The sequence below is a fragment of the Ptychodera flava genome, chromosome 15 (genome assembly GCF_041260155.1).
Source record: "Ptychodera flava strain L36383 chromosome 15, AS_Pfla_20210202, whole genome shotgun sequence".
Lineage (NCBI taxonomy): Eukaryota > Metazoa > Hemichordata > Enteropneusta > Ptychoderidae > Ptychodera > Ptychodera flava.
Window position 1 is genome coordinate 3,067,088 of NC_091942.1, and position 13,127 is coordinate 3,080,214.

The 13,127-nt window shown below is 36.7% G+C and overlaps 1 protein-coding gene across 3 annotated transcripts in view; it reads right to left on the bottom strand.

Annotated features, from left to right (window-relative positions):
• The window catches only part of LOC139150901 (alpha-N-acetylgalactosaminide alpha-2,6-sialyltransferase 5-like), a 417,953-nt gene that overhangs the window by 345,508 nt on the left and 59,318 nt on the right, over nucleotides 1-13,127 (bottom strand). The gene's annotated exons all lie outside the window — the stretch shown is intronic.

A 13,127-nucleotide genomic window follows, 5' to 3' on the forward strand; every position in this document is an offset into this window, starting at 1 on the left:
AAGATTTTAAAAGTTTGGGGACATGGGGTTACCATAGTTCCCAAATATTATGTTACAAGTTTTCTCAGTCTTTGTAGAAATCTCAGCAAGTAGGGACAAGTAATGCTTGTTGGAATCACAAATCTAGCTCATTCACAGCCCAGTCCCTGTATGCTTTGTGAACACCAACAAAACCAGATATGAACTGTAAATGCTCACGTGTTGCATTGTATATTGCAGTTATGTGTAAATTTGAACCCTTGCCACATGTTTGCAACTTCATAAGTATTATGATCAACATAATAAACAATATTCACCACAGATTAACTCTATAGGTCATTACGTATTAAAATATGTAATTAGCTGAAATAAAAATAATTAATTTCTTTGACTGCTATCATTGTATCACCACTTCATATAGCAAGTGCAATTGCCTTTGGTCAAGTCCTTCAAACTATATATTCCAAACTTTGAAAGCTCATTGGATATGCAAACTATAAATTAGCTTACATGAAAACTTACGTGCGAAATGATTTCCAATATTGGTATAATCTGGTATAATCATCAATGTACATAGCATGTTATGCCAACTTTGATCAAATAAATCCAAGTATATATCCCTAATTAGGAAAGTTAATAAAATATACACATTAGGAATTGGCTGAAGCAAAAATGCTTAATGCCTTTCAATAATGTAAGCCTACTTAATAGTATCTTTAATGTACATAGCAAGTTTCATCAATTTGGTCATGTAAATTCAAATATATATCCCCAATTTCAAATTCATTAAATATGCAAATTAGGAGCTGGATGAAGTAAAAATGCTTAATGACTTTCAATAATGTCGTATCGTAGCATCTTTAATGTACATAGCAAAGTTTGTCAACTTTGGTTTAGTCAATACAGATAAATATCCCTGATTATGAAAGTTCATTAAATATGCAAATAAGGAATTGGCTGAAGTTCAAATGCTTAGTGACTTTCAATAATGTTCTATCATAGTATCTTTAATGTACATAGCCAGTTTCATCAATTTGGTCTCGTCAATTAGGAATGTTCATAAAATATGCAAATTAGGAATTGGCTGATGTAAAAATGCTGAATGACATTTAATAATGTTCTATCATAGTATCTTTAATGTACATAGCAAGTTTCATCAATTTTGGTCATGTAACTTCAAATATATATCCTTAATTTCAAAATTCATTAAATATGCAAATTAGGATTTGGATGAAGTAAAAATGCTTAATGACTTTCAATAAGGTTAAATCATAGTATCTTCAATATGCATACCAAGTTTCGTCAATTTTGATCGAGTAAATTCAGATATATACTCCTAATTAGGAAATTTCATTAAACATGCAAATTAGTAATTATCTTTCACGTCACCCCTTAATATCTTTCAAACCTGATATATCTTGGTGTGATCAACATTTGTAGCGAATCTCATCAAATTGTGTGCAGTCGTTGTCAATATATATCAGTTTTTTCTAAAATCATTAATTATGCAAATGAGCAAAAAGTAAGCAAGCCACACTCACCAAAAACTAATCAGTTCTTGCCATTTGCAAACTTAATCTATGTACTAGATTTGATTCTGATCTGATGAGACGTTTTTGAGATATTGAGCACACAGACAGACAGACACACAGACAGACAGACATTGCTGCGACATATGCTCACGTGTGTCAACACATGAGCAAACAATCATGGAGGATAATGTATCACCAGTGTCAGAAACTTACAGCTGTTGTGTGTGTGAAAAATTCAAGTTTTTATTTTATTGGTATTCTGTTACAGATGGTAGCACTTGCACAGTGTTACACATTACTACCATGCCAGAACTTGCACTCTTTTCCAACAATAGCACTGTCACTAGTACCATGTGTTTAAAAGATAGCCACTGAGTCCATGGCACAATTGTAGCTTATCTTGTACTGAATGTAACTTAGACATAGACCATCCACACACAAAACTGTACAGCATTTAGGGATTGGGGAGGGGAGGGGCATATAGCAGGTCTGCAAAAGTAAACTTGAAAAAATTCAACCTACCAAAAATACAATGTCAATTAAATAGTGGAAACCAATTGTAATATATCAAGAAAGAAGGAGCCATCCTGACTAAACTAAGACTACAATATTGAGGATTTCCTGACCATGTATGTAGAACACAACATTCAGTCGTGAACAAGTTCTTCTGCGATGACTGAATACCAATGATTGAAGATATGCTGAAGGTAGTTTCCAGTAACATAGTGGTACAAAACAAGTCTTTTTATTCATCAAAATGAATTGTAAAGAGCTTGAAAGGGAAAAGAAAAGAATAAAAAAGTTCTATGCTACACTCAAAACATGTTCAAATGCCCCCCTTTTGAGTTGCTATGATTTTGAAATCCCCCTCCAAAATAAAACTGGCCTGATTTTGGAATGGACAGATTTTTTCAGGGTGTGTGTGTTGTTTCTCTTCCAGGGTAGGAGGGTGCTGTTATATATTTTCTCCTCAAAATGAAAAAAAAGTTCTCCAATTATTCCAAATGACCCCCTTGTACTAAACTCAAAACACGTTCAAAGTTCAAATGCCCCCTTTTGACTTACTATAATTTTGAACCCCCCCCCCTCCAAAATAAAGCCAGCCTAATTTGGAATGGGCAGATTTTTTTTTCAGGGTGTGTGTGTGTTTCTCTTCCAGGGAAGGGGGTGCTGTTATATCATATTTTCTCCTAAACTTCATCTTGTAAAGCAGAAAAACAGCGATTATTTAGAAAGGTTTGCCAGGATGACTTCCTTCACCTGTCAGGAAAACGGAACATAATGAACGCAAGTTATTTTCAGTACAGCTGCTATTCAGTCTCACAACATTGAGCTCAAACTTTTGGTTTCTTGTCTTTGCTAAAGAATACTGCAAAAGTTGCGGATGGGCTGGTTCAGTAATCCTAAATATTAATCTTTGTACTGCTCTACAAAAAGAAAATTAATGTTTCTGCTGACATATAGAACAAAGAGGCTGGAGCGGTTCCATGTGATCTGGGTTGATGCCTATCGGTATGAAAAAGAACCTGTATATTTGTGTATGTGTTCTCAACAATAAGGGATCGGAGTGGACGTAAATTACAGGGGGAGGCCTGTGTATTGTGGGGGTGGGTTGCATTTTTTCGCGCAAGCGGCAGATTTGAAAGGTCATGAAATTTCAAGCATTGATTGTACAAACAATGTTTTGAATAAGTGACAGTAATAGTGCAGTTTAACCGTCAAAATGATTTTAAGGCACATCCTTTACCACCGAGTCTCACCAGACCCGAAATTTTACCCATAAATTCAGTTGCATCATGCTTTTAATCTTCTTTACTCCCAGGCTGTCACACAACTTTATTGGTTTGAGTGGCGTCATTTCTGTCTGTTCATAATGTCGTTTAGTCTGAGATGAAATTTCTCGTATTGCCTCAACCAACATTTTAGCAGGATCAAAATTATTTCTGGTTGTATCGGGATCATCACTCCAGTCAATATTGTTTGTATTCTTTGTTGGCTCCTCTGCATACTTCATATTTTTTTCCTTTAAGCATTGGGGAGATTATTTTCTGATATATCGTATTTTCTTCTTTCTTGTGGTTTCCTTCTCTAGCTTTTTACTTTCCATCGAAGTTTCCTTTGACAACTACTGTTTCCTGTTTGTTAAAATCGTTAATTCATTGTCATTGCGTGGTTTTGTTTGTATGGCTGCATGGTTGGTGGTTCTCACTCGTTGTGAATGTGTCACCATGGTTCTTTGTCCGCAGACTTTCGTATCTGTCCTATTTTGTTTTCGCCTTCGGACAGTGTTGTCCGCTACGGCCTAGATATGATAGATACATTAATTCACATATTAATTTTTACCGGTTGATCCTAGTAACTAACTTTCATGGTTTAACCGCCAAGTTGTTTCAATCTAACGTGCTTTGGAATATTTCTCCTTATTTTCATCCTTACTACCAATTTTCCACTTACGTCTATTTCATATTTTTGGTTGTATCTGCGTCCACTTCACCGAAGATTTTGAGAGATTCAGTGGTAGGCTTTACTTCCATTTCTCGATACGGGTTATATAAGACGATTTTCTTGGTATGAGAATTCAGATTATCAGAATATATATGTAGCTTATAGTAAATCTTATTCCATTCTCAAACAACGCCTCCTAATCTGTAATTCTTTTCAGAGTAACGAACCATATTCTGGGTTCACCAATTACTCCTTGAAAGAGGCCGGCTACATCTCCGTCTCCTATTTCCTGCTGACCATTTCCAATACCTGATATCTTGCCGTCCAATAGGGACGCGAGGATAAACAAACAAAGAAAAACAAAACCCCAAAAATCAACCAAACAAACTAACCAACCAAATTCAGCCGAATTTAATTCAACTTTGAACAGAATTCAACCAAACAGACATGAAATGACCCAAAACAAAACAAACAAACAAATAAACAACCGACCAATCAATCAAACAAAATAAAAAATAACTAAATAAATAAATAACAAAACCAAAACAAACAGAACACGATTGGAACTAATTTTATATAATTGGATGGTGAAGTAACGTCGATTTAATCTACAAATGTAATCTCATCTGCTTTTCTTTTTGTATTACACACTTGTTTTTATGAGTAATTTGCGATGTTGCAACATTCAGCTACATGGCACCTAACATGTTTGAGAAATTTGCAAAATATGAAAATCCAATTATCTCAAAGTAGTTCTAATCGTGTTACAGACAAACAAAGTAATTAATGTACGGAATACAATAAAATGAATAAGAATTGAAATAATTGACTTAACAACACATGCAGCATATTCAAGATGCGAAGGCACGCACGCAACACAGGCAAGGCTTGTATAGATGTCTCACAAACCAAATAGTCTAAAAAGGTTGATGACCTTGGTTCAACCCGGCTCATCAAGCTCACAACTTTGCCGTAAAAGCTTTAAGCTTTCAGAGAGAGAGAGAGGACAATAATCTTCTTATTCACCAAAATTTTCATACAATATTTTCATACAAATCAGAAGTCCGCATAAATAAAGGCAAATGTCATTCATACTCAATGTTTGCATATGGTGAATGCTTAGGGAGGCTTCAGTAATTACAGGGGGTGGGCTGGGGGAATTAGGGGAGGGTCACTTTTTAGAAAACTTCAAGGGCAGGGTCATTTTTTATAAACCTATCTTGGGGAGGGTCGTTTTTGACAGAAGCTGATTTTATGGCCAAACCTTTGATTGTCTGTGTGATATTTCCTGAATAGTAAATCACCAACGAAATACACCGATTCTTTCAAATACATGTAGATTATCCACAGGTTTCACAATTAAGGAGAGAAGATGCAGTGGTATCCTACATTAAATACCTTGAACAGTTAAAACTGAAGAAAGATAAGAGACAAAAACATATGCAACAGGTGGAAAAGTGTATATCAATTATCAAATGAACATAAATGCAGATATGTTATTAGTTTTATAATGGAAAAGTTGTGCATAGTTCTTTCATAAACTACCATGTACAGTGAATCAACGTTTCAGTGAAATTCCAAAATCAACTTTCTTGCACAACCATGGACTTATAACCACTCTAGTCTAATCAATAACATTAATATAAATAATCAAGCATACGTAAATGCACAGATTTATCTAATTTTGTATTGGAAAAACATTATTCATAGTTTCATCATAGACTGCCATGTGCAATAAATCTACATTTCAGTGAAATTCCAAAATCAAATATTTTGCACCGTCCAACCCATGGACTTGAAGCATATATTTGACCTTTTTTCGACATTAAACCACTTTGCAGGTCAATATTTGGATGAAAAGCCTCCACAGCTAGGTCAGCTTTAACGCAGCCCAAACCTTGCAGTGTTACACTCCTTTGAGAAGCCGTCTAGCTACGAAACAATCGGGCATCTTCCCAAAATTAATGGCGACCAAAAAGGGCAAATAATTGTACGCCGAAAACTCCTTTACTCATGTGTACTTGTAGAGTCAATGACCCTTTAAAACTGACCCCATGTCAATCCAAAGTGTAGAAAATTGTCTGTTATGTTGCTTTGTTTTTGAAGGTGACTGCAAAGCCTTGTTTGCAACATCATGTCTTGTTTGATATGGAAAACGAATACGATAGTGTAGAACTGTTGTCCCACAATCATTCTATTCAAGGTGTTAATCAATTAGGTGTCAAATATGCGGTGAGTAAAGGTCACGGCTAAATTTATGACTATTATGCAGATGATGCAGAGCTTCGACGTTGACTTTGACGCTGGAATAGAAAGTTATAACAAAACATTTCACATTCAACTAAACCGTCAACCTTTCCTAGTTATTCTTGGTTTTTCTTTTATATTTGTAAGCATAGACAGAAGTGGGATAGCGGGATTTTGTTGTTATACCCACGGTCCCTCCACAGTAGTGGGTCGAAGTTGATTGAAACTGAAGATAGAGTTTTGCTGTTCGCATTGTGATGTAAATACAGAGGAGCACCTCCTTTATGTTGGCGGTAGTCAGGGCGTTTCCCAGGCGCGACCTAACAATCTCGTGCTGGGGCTACCAGGCTTTGACCTGGAGAAGGGGTTGGCATTAGACTAGGAGCAGCCTTTCCCCTCCCTGCCGGCGGTAACACCCTCCTGGGGTGCGAGATTTCGGTGTGTTATCAAATCCATTATCGCTCACTTTATTTTCTTCTGAGGAAAGGCAAAGTGATCTGAAATAGTGAAAGAAGTGGAAACTCAAAGATGTATAATAATTATATTTTTAAACATCTACATCGCTGCTTGCAGAAATATTTGGTGTAGTGAACAGGGTATTCAAGCTTGTTCGTTGCCTTGTTGAGTTTGATTTTCATGGGGATTGCGGCGCAAGAATATAAAATTATTGAGTTCGATGAAAAAGAACGATAAGCAGTAACAGAAAAAAAATATACTTTGACACGATTGGGAGAATATTGTATTAATGTTGATTTAATCAGCAAATTTGAGCTCGTCTACATTTCTCCTTGTTGCATTCACTTGTTTCAGTTTGTTCGGGCACCTAAAACTTTTAATAAATTTTGAACAATTTCAAGATCCTCAAATTTCCCGATACTTTATATTTGACATAAATGATGGCTGTCGTCATTATGTTACATCTATGGGTAAAGAATAAACTTTCGATTTTCGAAAAACTAAGACGTTAAAAACCTTTCCTGGACGAAGATCTTTAAAATGAGACACATTATGATAAAATCCTAAAGTCCAAATGTCTGTCCCCGAGGTGCATTCTACCTTAAAGTCTGCCAATGTATGGTGTTTTTCAACGAAATTTCGACCGGCGAGAAGACTGTCTTTAATGGAAAATAGCATTAAGATTATTGTATGTAAGCTCTGTACTGAAAGCAAGTTTATTTCTTTGAATTTCCCCGCTAGAAGAGGGTCGCTCAATCTTAACGAACATGGCTGCAGGTCGGAAAAAAAACTTGGAACTGAAACATACCTTTACTTGCGGACTATCTTCGTCACTTTCCAGAACACTCGGCATGACAGTTAACAAATCTCCAGAAAGGTTCCACCAACATAGGAAAGAGTACGAAAAGGCTCACGAAAAACAATTGCCGCAACATTGGACTGACATGGGGTCAACCCAGGTCACCAACCCTAGACGTTTGCTTAGAGTAGAACAGCTTCACGCATATCGCGGATTGCAGTTTTCTGGCTAGACTTCTTTCTGGAAAATATTGAGTTGATGCCCGATTATTACATGGCTAAATATTTTCTGAAACGAATGTAGCCCAGTTATTTTATTATCATCGGATTAAGGCAGTACATCAAATGGCTTTGGGAACGGACTAGACTAGCATTTGCTATTTTCCGTTTCCGTTTCCCCTTTATCACAGCACAACTCAGATGTACATTCATTACTGAATTGTGATATTAATATGATTAAGGGTAATAAAGATTATTATTATTATTATTATTATTATTATTATTATTATTATTATTATTATTATTATTATATTGTATGCGCCTCCGAAAGTGACTCGTACGTCTGCTCAAACATCCCTAATGAAACTCAAAATTTCGACCAGCCTTTTAGCAAATCAAGAATGCGAATAAGGGGTTACCGTGAAAAATTTTGGTGCAGGAGAGACAAATAATCCAAAATTTCCAGATATTTCAAATTGACAATGACCGCAATCTCTGTGTTAACTCTATGGCTAAAAAATATAATTTTCGATTTTCCAAAAACTCAGACGCTATAAAGTTTTCTTACACCAAAGCTATATAATGAGCCGGCAGAAATGGTAGATCAGAATAGAATTGATAAAATCCTAAAGTCCGACTGTTTGTCCCTGAGGCGCATTCTACCTGAAAGTCTACCAAGGTATGGCAATTTTCAGCGAAAATTTGACCCACGAGTCGGTTTAATGAGCCCGGACGGTAAAGGGCATTAGGATGATTATATGTAAGCTCTGCCATCACAAAGCAATAATGTCTTTGAATTTCCCGGGAGAAGACGGAAAGATTCAGTCGTATAGGGTCGATCAATCTTAACAAGCATGGCTGTAAATTGGAAAAAAAAACTCGAACTGAAACATACCTTTACTTGCGGACTATCTTCGTCGCTTACCAAAGAACTCTGCATGACAGTTAACAAATCTCCAGAAAGGGTCCACCACGATAGAAAAGCGTACGGGGAGGCTAACGAAAAACAATTGTCTCCACATTGGGCTGACATGGGGGTCAACCCGGGTCAACAACCTTATAGACGTTTGCTAACAGGAGAACAACTTTACGTAGTATCACGGCTTGCAGTTTTCGTTCAAGACTTCTTGATGAAAAATATTGAATTGATGGCCAATTGATCATGGCGAAATTTTTTCTGAACAGAATGTAACCCAGTTATTTTATTATCATCGGATTAAGGTAGTATGCGAGTTGAAAGTGAAAGACTCAAACTTTTGCTAAAACCTTCCTGAATGAAATTTTAGACCAGTCTCTTACCAAATTAAGAATTAAAATCAGGGGTCACCGTGCAAACTTTGCTAAAAGAGAGAAAAATTACCTTAAACTTCCCCAGACTTGAAATTCAAAATGGCCGCCATCACACTAACTTTATCGGTACAGAATAAAATTTTCGATTTTCGAAAAACTAAGACGTTAAAAACTTACGAAGAGCTCTAAAATCAGCAACCAGAAATGGTAGATCAGAATAGAATTGATAAAAATGGATAAAATCCGAAACTCCGAATGTCTGTCCCCGAGGCGCATTCTACCTTAAAGTCTGCCAATATATGATGTTTTTCAGCCAAATTTTGACCGGTGAGAAGGCTGTATTGATGGAAAATAGCATTAAAATTATTGTAGATAAGCTCTGTCCTGAAAGAAAGTTTATTTCTTTGAATTTCCCTGGAGAAGACGCTTAAAATCAATATTATACTTAACACCAGAAAATACAGTATTTTCAATACTCTCTCCCGTCATTTAGCGCCTTTCTAACTCAAAATCTGCGGATTTACCTCACTTTGACACCGGGTCACTTTTAACTTGAACGTACTGGAGTCACACCACAAAATTGTACTATCAGTTCAAGTCGTGGTAACCTAAATATGACGGATAGATTTGAACAGATGCCCAAGGGTGTATAGATTAAATAAGAAACGATCCGCTGGAAGAATTTGGAGTCAGACTATACAAGCGGAGAAATTTATTCTATGGTGTAGGCTGTACCGTGCGGTCGTAGTTTGCTGTTAGTAAAGTCTATATTACTTGGTTCAGATAAACAAAGTGTCCCATACGTTCATCTCTTCAAACTATTCAAAGTCTCCGTAAGTTCAAAATCTTGAAATACTGAATTTAATCCTACAGCAATTTTATTGATATTTGTAATTCAAACTGGCCGCCAACTGTTAACTCTATGGAGAAGAATATAATTCTTGATTTTCGAAAAACAAAGACGTTAGAAAGTTTTTATACACCAAGAGCTTTAAAATGAACCCCACAAGTGGTAGATATAAGAAAAGAAAGAAAACGCTTTGAGAGTCCCGGCGAATAACTGTCCTTGGGGCGCATTCTACCGTAATCCAATCAAAAATTTAAAAGTGTTAATTGCTCAGGAAAACATAAAGTTGCGGAACTGTCGGGCATCTTTTAAATATTTTCCCTCGATTAACGAGGATCAAAACAGCAAAGCATATCCTCTTTCACTCCAACGAACTTGTCAGGTCAATGACCTTAAGTGACCCCATGCGAGTACAGACAATTGTTTATTTATTGGTTGTTTTGATTTCTTTTGTTTAGTTCGGGGGTTTTTGAGATGACACTAACCTTCCTTTTGAAGTCAGTTGAAGCCTTTGAAGATTAGTTCACTGTCAGGCTGAATAACTTTGGTTACCCACGAAGATAGTCCGTAAGGACAGTACGAGTTTGATTTTTCCTACATGAAGCCATGCTTGTTGAACTTTAGATTAAGATGTGAAAGATACGTGATAAAACATTTTTTTACTCCTAGGTATGTGTAAATTCAGGTGAGACGATAGCTTCAGACCGGGGCTTCAGAAAATGCTGTCCTGTCAAGGAAGCAGAGTCGAGTACTTGGCCGTGTGGGGGCGTTTGGGGGCACCACGACTCAAAGTTTCCAAAATCGGCCAAATGTTGCTGTTTTTTTCTCTTGAAATTCAAATAAATAAACTCGCTTTGAAGTTCAAGCTGTAATTCAAGCATGTAATTGACCTTTTCTCCACATAACCTTACAGCCGCCCAGCAGGTCAATTATTGGGTAAAAGGCCTCCAGAGGCAGGTTATCTTTAAGGTAGTATTCCCCTCAATGAAAGACTTAAACATTCGCTCAAGCTTTTCTCAAGCAATATTTCAACCATACTCTTTCATAATTAAGAATGAAAATTGGGGGTCACGGTGCAATTTTTTTGTACTAGAGAAATTACAAATTGCCCAAGATTTGCCGACATTTTCTAGTCATCAACCTTACAAGTTCATTCGTGGACGGTCCCTCCACGTGATTTAAGTAAAGGAATTTTACGCATTGCCATACTTTGGCTGAAAATATCGAGCCGACGTCCGATTCTTTCGTAGCTAAATTTTATCAAAAAAGAATGTAACACTCTTACTTTTTTGATTGGAATTAAAGTTCATCTACGTGTTGAGGCTAAATCTGCAAATCAAGTTTATTTATTTGAATTTCAAGAGAAAGAACCGGAATATTTTGCCAGTTTGACAACTTTCTGCGCCCCGTTGGACTTTTTTCTTGGGGTAACAAAGAACGCCCGCACACGGCCTAGTACTCGACACTGCCACCTTGAGAGGGACAACATTTTCTGACGCTAACTCCTCACCTCACTTTACAGATACGTAGAAGTGTAAAACTGTTTATATCACGTATCCTTCATATCTTAATCTCAAATTAAACGAACAACATTTCTGCATTTTGGAAAAGGTAATATTTTTCTTATGCACTATCTTCGCGGGTAACCAATCGTCATGACAGTGAATTAATTTCCACAACGTTTCCAGCAACATTAAACAACATATTGGAAGCTCAACCTGCTTTTCACAGCTGAAGATTAAGTTAAGCAAGCATTACTCAGGCTAGAAAACTGAAAGTCAGGTATTAATATCCTTACGGATCAAAGCCATCCACATGACAGTGAACTAATATCCATAATGGTTCCACCAATATTGGAAAATGTTCAGACAGGGCAAGATATACATTCTATATAGAAGATATCTAGCTGCGAAAGAATCGGGTATCGGCTCAATATTTTCCCCCAAATCAATCGGGACCAAAAACAGCAAAGCATGGCTTGCGTTAAATAAACTCCTTTACTCCGGTGATCTCCGAGGAGTAGAACGAGGGGAGAACTCGCCAAAGTTGTAGATACTGGATCTTTGATAATATGCAACCTTATTGTCGAAAGAGGAACTTCGTATATTGACTACGTTGGTTTTTCAACAAAAGAGTTGGATTTGAAATAGAAAGCGTATTTTTGGAAAAGAGTAAAATTATTCAAAATTAATCGAAAGTTAATGCAACTATAGAGCTGACAGCACGGTGATCTTTTTACAGCACTTGGTTTATTTTAAGGTCATTATCTTTTAAAATGAACACGATCAGTGCACGGCATACTAGTATACAGTTTTCAACAACAGTTCCTCAACTTCCCCCACGTTCGAGGTGTTAAACAATTAGGTGTTAATTATGCAGTGTGTAAAGGCCTGGGTCTTGGCTTAATTTATGACTATTATGCAGATACATTCAACGTGGAACGTTGTTGTTGAACGCTGCGTAAGAAAATTTCGATCAAAAATCTCTCCTTTAACGTTATAATCAACGTTTCCCACGCTTTCTCCCTTCTTTCCTTTTTCCATGTGTAGACAGAAGTAACCACATCGCGAGTTACAATTTGCTTGGGTGTTTAATCGTGGGTGCTTTAGCTTGAAAGAAACTGATGATAGAGTTTTGTAGTTTTGCTGTCATTTAAATACAGAGGAGCACTTCCTTGCACCTGGCGATAGTTAGGCGTTTCCCAGGCGCGACCTAACAATCTCGTGCTGGGGCTACCAGGCTTTGACCTGGAGAAGGGGTTTGGCATTAGACTAGGAGCAGCCTTTTCCCTCCCTGCCGGCGGTAACACCCTCATGGGGTGCGAGATTTCGGTGTGATATCAAAATCCGTTATTGCCATTTTGCTTTTGTCAGTCAAACATTTTTTTTATACGGAAGGCAAATTAGTCTGAAATAATACAACAAAAAGAAAATTCAAGCTATATATTAACTGTCTATGGTAAACTTAATTTGTAGATTTTTTTGCTCAAACAGCATCTAAAATAATACTTGCATATACATTAAATAAAATACAAACATAAAATAACAGAAACTAATGATACAAACATAGATGCCAATCACTTCGCCAATCACTTCATTGAATAAAGTAAAGCTGTTATGCTACTAAAAACTGAATACAAATTTCAGTTTTTTGAAATGAGAAATGGCTTATGACCAAGACAGGCCGCGGTCGATATCTACATGAAGGCGGTTTTCTTTCCGTGGAAAAATTCATATGTTATCCTCCAGCATAGCAAAATGAAAAACAACTTCACGAGATACGTTGTACATACATGCACATTTTGTCGTGTTGCG